This window comes from Bubalus bubalis, chromosome 24 (assembly GCF_019923935.1).
Source record: "Bubalus bubalis isolate 160015118507 breed Murrah chromosome 24, NDDB_SH_1, whole genome shotgun sequence".
Classification (NCBI taxonomy): Eukaryota; Metazoa; Chordata; class Mammalia; order Artiodactyla; family Bovidae; genus Bubalus; species Bubalus bubalis.
In genome coordinates, this window is record NC_059180.1 from 15,659,338 (window position 1) to 15,668,126 (window position 8,789).

Below are 8,789 nucleotides of genomic sequence, written 5' to 3' on the forward strand. Positions count from 1 at the left end.
ACCAGCTTGAACATCTGGAAGTTCATGGTTCACGTATTGCTGAAGCCTGTCTTGGAGAATTTTGAGCATTGCTTTACTAGCATGTGAGATGAGTGCAATTGTGTGGTAGTTTCAGCATTCTTTGGCATTGCCTTTCTTTGAGATTGGAATGACAACGGACCTTTTCCAGTCCTGTGGCCACTGCTGGGTTTTCCAAATTTACTGGCATATTGAGTGCAGCACTTGCACAGCATCGTCTTTCAGGATTTGAAATAGCTCAACTGGAATTCCATTACCTCCACTAGCTTTGTTTGTAGTGATGCTTTCTAAGACCCACTTGACTTCCCATTCCAGGATGTCTGGCTCTAGGTGAGTGATCACACCATCATGTGTGATTACTATGTGATCTAATTATATTATTAGATATTAGACTATATCTAATAGTCACATAAGACCAAGACCCAAATCTTAAAACCACTGCAGGAGGAACACATGTTTCAACTCTGCTTCTAAAATCTGGTGTCTCAAGGGACTTCCCTGGTGGTCAATGCAGGGGACTTGGGTTTACTGCCTGGTGGGGAAACTAAGATTTCCATGGCATGGCATGAGGCAATTAAACCCAAGGGCTGCAAATAGAGAAATACCCTCAGGCCGCTATGAGGACAAGGCTCAGCCAAGGAAAAAAAAGGTGGTGTCTCAAAATAAATACAACAAAGATATCCAAAGAAATCTTTACATTAAAAAAAAGGTAGAAAATAAGTTAAATAGCCAACATGAATAAGAATTAGCTTATATCGCTTAAACGAATTCGTTTTATAGAATATTGTTCAGCCTTTTAGCAAAAAGTGGTAGATTTTCAGCATAGAAAGATTGTCATGATAATGCGAGTAGAAAAAAACAAGTTGCAAAACAGTGTGTGTGACATCTGTTTGTCTGCTAGGCAGGAAGTCTGTCTTTCTCAGCTACTCTCTCTCCCATCTCTCTGCCTCTTAGACATTTTGTTTTTTAGTGTATCTATATACAAATGGGGGGAGAATGTTTCCTGAACGCTGCATACTTATTTCTAAATACTAGAGATGTCTTGTTTCCAGAGTATAGAGGATGAGGTTTGGGGGATCGTAATGATATAATTGATATCTGTAATGTTTTTTATAAAGAGCACATATTACTTTCATAATCAGAAAACAGCGACAACAACAATAAAGGATTCGCAGTGCTTTGGTGAGCTCCGAATATCACGGTGTTGATCTATTTCCTCCGTCACATTCTTTTTGTTTATTCATGCAACAAATGCTCTTTAAGGCCTTCTCTGCACCAGACCTCATGCTGGGCCTTGGGCTCTTAGAGCTTAGTGAGGTGTGATCTCCGTTGTGAGAAGCTCACAGATGTCAGAGAAAACCCAGCATGATAAATGCTAAAACAGAGGAAATCACTGGGGGAGGGACTCCCTGAGTCTTGACGATAATAGCATTTGTCAACCATAGACAGTTTTTGGGTGATTGAGAGCAGCCTGTGCAAAGGCCCAGAGGCAGGAAGAGCTGTGCTGTTTTGCTTAACCGTCCACCTATTTCCTCCTAGTCCAAGCTATCACCATCCCTCACTGCCCTCCACTGCATTCTTCCCCTCCAGACTATCTCTGACCTAACAGTAGAGTGATCTTTCAAAAGCACAAAGGCAACCATGTCAACCCCCTGCTCAAAACCAACTCTGTGGCTTCCTCTTGTGACTAGGAGAAAAAAAATCCAAAGATCCTCCACCCAGCAGATCCTGCACCCAAGTTAACAGTAAATCTGTTGGTTCTACTTTCAAAACATGTCCTGACTCCGACTGCCTCTCGCCATCTTCAGTGTAGCCACTGCTGCAAACCACCATTGCCTCTTCCCTGTGTTTTCAAAGAAGCTTCCTCACTGTCCTTCTGCTTCTAACTCCCAAACCCATCTGCCCCCAGCTTAGTCAGAGTCATCATGTCAGGCCTCTGGTCTAAACTTCCAACATCTCCTATTTCACCCAGAGCCAAAGCCAAAGGCTTCATAGTGGCCCACGGTCTCTGCACATCAGGCTCTTCATTGCCCCTCTGACGTCACCCCTTCCTGCTCTTCTCTCACCCACCTCTTCTCTCACCCACTTGTCACCACTCACAATGGCCTCCTGCTCTTCCCTTCACATCAGGCTCACTCTGGCCTGGGGCCTTTGCTCCGGGGTTTCTCTGTTTGGAATTCTATGCCCCTAGATGATCACATGACTTCCTCTCTTACCATCTTCAAAACCGCTCTCCTGATTTCTATCTTTATCTCAGAACCCTCTCTTCCTGAGTACCATTATCACTCCCAGCCTCTTTCTCTCCTTGCTTCTCTTTTTTTCTTGTGGCAAGCATTGACTCACTCATTGACTTCTCACGTTTGCCCCAGATACAGAGATGAAACTTCCTGCCATTTGGGATGATGGCAGGTGGTTAAGAGTGTGATAGCTATGTGGCTGTGGGTGTCATTTCTCAAATTTTCTGAGGTAGAGGCTCTTGCTGAGGGAGGAAACAGAGCTGGACTCCATCTTAGGCCAGGCTGTGAACATTAGGCTACACGTATGGTCACCCTCCCAATGGACTCTGAACTTCGTGCCCGGTGTCTATATAAATAGTATACCAATGGAAAACCAGACCCCCGGATAAAAGAGCCTCAGGACTTGCACTTGGACTCCCTGTTGCCTAAAAGAATATGCTAATGTCATGCGAGTGTCTGTTCCTTGGTTCTTTGTCTCATCACAACAAAGATTTGGAGCAACGGACATTAAAGCCCTCGGTGCATCACAGCTCTCGGGTCTTGGACAAACCGTGTTACAGCTCTTAGGCAAATCAGTGTTACAGCTCCATTTTATTTAGAAGATAGCAGGAGAATCCAAGACTCGAAGAGAAGAGAGTGGAGGAGTGCGTGGGGAGGGGGAGAGAGAGAGAGAGAGAGAGCGCGTGCGCGCATGCACGAGGGAGAGAAAGCGCTTTGGCTCCTCCTTTTTTCTTCCACCTGGGCCTGTCCTATGCAAATTGGGCTTAGCCAGGAGTGCTGTTTGTTCTGCCTGAAGTTTTCACTCTGGTCCTCGGATCTTCCTTTGACCTTCCTTGTCTTTTAGCCACCTTTTGGACTCCTTTTCCCTATTCTACCTACCTAACACTAATTATCTCTGTAACAGAACAAAGTGGTAAATTCCATTATGTTTATCGGGATATAACCACAGGCCTATTGATAAATATCCACTGTTTATCTAGTCTTGTAACACATGAATCATGGGTTAACTTTGATCCTATCTCTCTTTTACCTTGTCCAGACAGTTTCAAGGAATTTGGGGAGGTGGGTTTGAGCAAGTACACTTAGGGTATATAAGGTTTTCTCAAAAACTGGTCGGGGTCCTTGGCTAAGAGGAGACTCTGCCTTGGGCCCGCCGGCCCAAGATAGCGCACTCCACTATCTGCACTGTCCTTCTGAGTGAGTTTGTTTCCTGGAATGCATGGCCACAACATTGCTAGATGTCCCACGGGGCAAGTTCAGGCGAGGTGAGAATTGGGAACTAGGGTTGAATGTGGCCTGGGTCAGGTCCAGATCAGGGACCAGCAATGAGAACACTGACCTGGGTGTCAGGCCAGAGCAGGGGGGCTCAAGCTGCTGGGAAAAGTTTGGAACCTTTGGGATTTGACTGAGGATTAAAAGCTTAAAAGTTAGGTTCTATTAATCCTACAAAGAGGAGGCGGTGGCGGCAACGGCGAAAAAAAACAAAAAAAAATCCTACAAAGACCTATGAAACCCTATGTCCCGTGCCTGCTACCCTGTGCCCATCTGTCTGACATCATCTCCTCAAACTTTCCCCACTCTATGCAGCAGGCACTCTGGGCTCCTTGTTCCTAGAACTCCCCAGGTTCACTCCTTCCTGCCCCAGGGCCTTCGCAATTGCCATTCTCTCTTCCTGAAACACTCTCTCCCAGGAGTCTGCATTCTTATTCCTTTTTTCATTCAGGTCTTTACTTCAAGGTCACCTTTTCAGTGAGGCCTTCCTTGGCCCTGATCGCACACTACACATTCACATACCAGACTTCTTAGCCCCCTCTCTCCAGATTTTACTTTTTCTTCTTAATATCTATCCCTAACTAACAAATTAGAGATAGACCTGGACATGGAACAACAGACTGGCTCCAAATCAGGAAAGGAGTACATCAAGGCTGTATATTGTCACCCTGCTTATTTAACTTATATGCAGAGTGCATCACGGAAATGCCGGGCTGGATGACTCACAAGCTGGAATCAAGATTGCTGGGAGGAATATCAATAACCTCAGATATGCAGATGACACCACCCTTATGGCAGAAAGCGAAGAGGAACTAAAGAGCCTCTTGTTGAAAGTGAAAAAGGAGAGTGAAAAAGTTGGCTTAAAACCCAACATTCAGAAAATGAAGATCATGGCATCTGGTCCCATTACTTCATGGCAAATAGATGGGGAAACAATGGAAACAGTGACAGACTTTATTTTCTGGGGCTCCATAATCACTTGTGGATGGTGACTGCAGCCTTGAAATTAAAAGATGCTTGCTCCTTGGAAGGAAAGCTATGAGCAACCTGAAAGAAAATGAAAGGCGCTCAGTTGTGTCTGACTCTTTGTGACCCCATGGACTATTCTCCAGGCCAGAATACTAGAGTGGGTAGCCTTTCCCTTCTCCAGGGGATCTTCCCGACCCAGGGATCAAACCCAAGTCTTCATTGCATGTGGATTCCTTACCAGCTAAGTCATAAGGAGTCGGACACGACTGAGAGACTGAACTGAACTGCAACATGTGGGATCTTAGTTCCCCGACCAGGGATCAAACCCAAGACACCTACAGTGGAGGCACAGAGTCTTAACCTCTGGACCACCAGGGAAGCCCCAGTTTAAATTAAAAATTAAAAAAAATAAAAAGAGGATCATCCTATTTATTTCTAGTAAGAAATAAAAGAGTGGTTGGAAAATATCTGGCAAGTAATAGATGCTTGAGACTCCCCTAGGTTCATTCACAAATATTTATAGAAGACCTCCTTTGTGCACTGGCTCCTAGAGATATAGCAGTGAACAGCAATCCCTGTCATCAGTCTGTTGACATGCTAATGGAGACAGAGATAACAATAGATAAGGGCAGTCATTTGTTAGTTCAGTTCAGTCGCTCAGTCATGTCCAACTCATTGTGACCCCATGGATTGCAGCACACCAGGCTTCCCGGTCCATCACCAACTCCCAGAGCTTACTCAAACTCATGTCCACTGAGTCAGTGATGTCATCCAACCATCTCATCCTCTGTCATCCCCGTCTCCTCCTGCCTTCAATTTTTCCCAGCATCAGGGTCTTTTCCAATGAGTCAGTTCTTCGCATCAGATGGCCAAAGTATTGGAGTTCCAGCTTCAGCATCAGTCCTTCCAATGAATATTCCAGACCAATTTCCTTTAGGATGGACAGGTTGGGTCTCCTTGCAGTCCAAGGGACTCTCAAGAGTCTTCTCTAACACCACAATTCAAAAGCATCAATTCTTCGGTGCTCAGCTTTCTTTATAATCCAACTCTCACATCCATATGTGACTACTGGAAAAACCATAGCTTTGACTAGACGGACCTTTGTTGGCAAAGTAATGTCTCTGCTTTTTAATATGCTATCCAGGTTGGTCATAACTTTCCTTCCAAGGAGTAAGCGTCTTTTAATTTCAAGCCTGCAGTCACCATCTGCAGTGATTTTGGAGCCCCCAAAAATAAACTCTCTCATTGTTTCCATTGTTTTCCTATCTATTTGCCATGAAGTGATGGGACTGGATGCCATGATCTTAGTTTTTTGAATGTTGAGTTTTAAGCCAACTTTTTCACTCACCTCTTTCACTTTCAACAAGAGGCTCTTTAGTTCCTCTTCACCTTCTGCCATACCAGTGGTGTCATCTGCATATCTGAGGTTATTGATATTCCTCCCAGCAATCTTGATTCCAGCTTGTGCTTCATTCAGCTCGGCATTTCCCATGATGTATTCTGCATATAGGGCTTCCCTCATAGTTCAGTTGGTAAAGAATCTGCCTGTAGTGCAGGAGATTCAGGTTCAATTCCTAGGTCTGGAAGATCCCCTGGAGAAGGAAATGGCAACTCACTCCAGTATTCTTGCCTGGAGAATCCCATGGACAGAGGAGCCTGGCAGGCTACAGTCCATGGGGTCGCAAGAGTCGGAGATGACTTAGTGACTAAACCACCACCATTCTGCATATAAGTTAAATAAGCAGGGTGACAATATACAGCCTTGATGTACCCCTTTCCTGATTTGGAGTACAGTACAGCCACATGCTGCAAGGTACAACCAAAAAATAAAAATAAGTAAAATAACAATAAAAATAATAAAATAATTATTAAAAGTTTAAGTTGATATGTTGTATTTTCATTCAGTTCAAGAATTTTTTTTTTTTTTTTTGGCCAAGAGGCATGCAGGATTTCAGTTCCCCCACCAGGAATCAAATCCGCAGCCTCTGCAGTGGAAGTGCAGAATCTTAACCATTGGACCTCTAGGGTAGTCCTCCATCTTTGTGTGTGTGTAAGGTTATGTAATGCACCAAATACACGGTAGCTCCACACAGCCTGGAGGGAATGACTGGGCGCCCCCTAGGGCTCAGTGTGAAGTGGTGGCCCTCCACGTAGCACAGGAAGAAAAACTTAGCTGTGCTGCACTAAGGGGTCATTAACACCCTTTCTGGGAGAAAGGATTTCAAGTGCTTTTTAAAACTTTTTTCCTCCTTACTAAGTTGCAATTTGTGATTTTTCTACAATGACATGCATGCTAGGTCGCTTCAGTCATTTCCAACTCTTTGCGACCCCATGGACTGTATAGCCCACCAGGCTCCCCTGTCCATGGGATTCTCCAGGCAAGAATACTAGAGTGGGCTGCCATTTCCTCCTCCAGGGGATTTTCCTGAACCAGGGATCAAACCTGCATTTCCTGTGGCTCCTGCCACCCGGGAAGCCCTCAAAAAGCAACCCGTCCTTGCGACCATGACAGGACTCGAACCTGTAATCTTCTGATCCGAAGTCAGACGCCTTATCCATTAGGCCACATGGCCACTGACAACAACAACACAGTGATTTTGTAACAAGAAAAAAAATGTAATGGAAAGAGCCTGCTGAAGTGTTTTCAGTGTATTGAAAATGTACAGAATGTCTATCTTCCCACAACAACCACAAAATTTTCCAAGTGTATGGAGGAAATTCCCTCGTGATCCAGTGGTTAAGACTCTGCGCTTCCAATGCAAGCAGCATGGGTTCAATCCCTGGTCAAGGTACAAATATCCTGCTTGCGGCTCCACAGGGCAGCATGTTTTGAGTTGGCAAAAAATAGTTTGGGTTTTTCAATAAGATAGTACAGAAATATCCAAACAGACTTTTTGGCCAACTCAATAAAATAAAACGAAAAGTGCCTTGAACCCTAAAGTGTAGTGTTAGGATTCTGAATGATTATAACTGTAAATCACTGTAAGTAGCCCCAGCCCCGAGGCTTTTATTGCATCTGAAAAACAAATGGGGGGAGTGAGGGGCAACAGACAGGGGTTAGGGACTGAGGTACAAACTACTGATACTGTGTATAAAGTAAGTAAGCTACGGGATGTATTGTACAGCTCGGGGGAAGTATAGCCAATATTTGATAATAACTTTAAGTTGAATACATCTGTAAGTTTTGAAGCTCTATGCAGTATACCTGATCAGATCAGATCAGTCGCTCAGTCGTGTCCGACTCTTTGCGACCCCATGAATCGCAGCACGCCAGGCCTCCCTGTCCATCACCAACTCCCAGAGTTCACTCAGACTCACGTCCATCGAGTCAGTGATGCCATCCAGCCATCTCATCCTCTGTCGTCCCCTTCTCCTCCTGCCCCCAATCCCTCCCAGCATCTGAGTCTTTTCCAATGAGTCAACTCTTCGCATGAGGTGGCCAAAGTACTGGAGTTTCAGCTTTAGCATCATTCCTTCCAAAGAAATCCCAGGGCTGATCTCCTCTAGAATGGACTGGTTGGATCTCCTTGCAGTCCAAGGGACTCTCAAGAGTCTTCTCCAACATGACAGTTCAAAAGCATCAATTCTTCGGCACTCAGCTTCCTTCACAGTCCAACTCTCACATCCACACATGACCACTGGAAAAACCATAGCCTACACTAGACAAACCTTTGTTGGCAAAGTAATGTCTCTGCTTTTGAATATGCTATCTAGGTTGGTCATAACTTTCCTTCCAAGGAGTAAGCATCTTTTAATTTCATGGCTGCAATCACCATCTGCAGTGATTTTGGAGCCCCAAAGAATAAAGTCGGACACTGTTTCCACTGTTTCCCCATCTATTTCCCATAAAGTGATGGGACCGGATGCCATGATCTTCGTTTTCTGAATGTTGAGCTTTAAGCCAACTTTTTCACTCTCCACTTTCACTTTCATCAAGAGGCTTTTTAGTTCCTCTTCACTTTCTTCCATAAGGGTGGTGTCATCTGCATATCTGAGGTTATTGATACTTCTCCCGGCAATCTTGATTCCAGCTTGTGTTTCTTCCAGTCCAGCATGTCTCATGATGTACTCTGCATATAAGTTAAATAAACAGGGTGACAGTATACAGCCTTGATGGACTCCTTTTCCTATTTGGAACCAGTTTGTTGTTCCATGTCCAGTTCTAACTGTTGCTTCCTGACCTGCATACAAATTTCTCAAGAGGCAGGTCAGGTGGTCTGGTATTCCCATCTCTTTCAGAATTTCCCACACTTTATTGTGATCCACACAGTCAAAGGCTTGGCATAGTCAATA

At 44.6% G+C, this 8,789-nt stretch overlaps 1 non-coding gene across 1 annotated transcript; it reads right to left on the reverse strand.

The window, feature by feature from the left end:
• Nucleotides 1-6,996: 6,996 nt before the first annotated feature.
• Nucleotides 6,997-7,069, reverse strand: TRNAR-UCG. Its single transcript has one exon. It is a non-coding gene; the product is annotated as a tRNA-Arg (tRNA).
• Nucleotides 7,070-8,789: the final 1,720 nt, after the last annotated feature.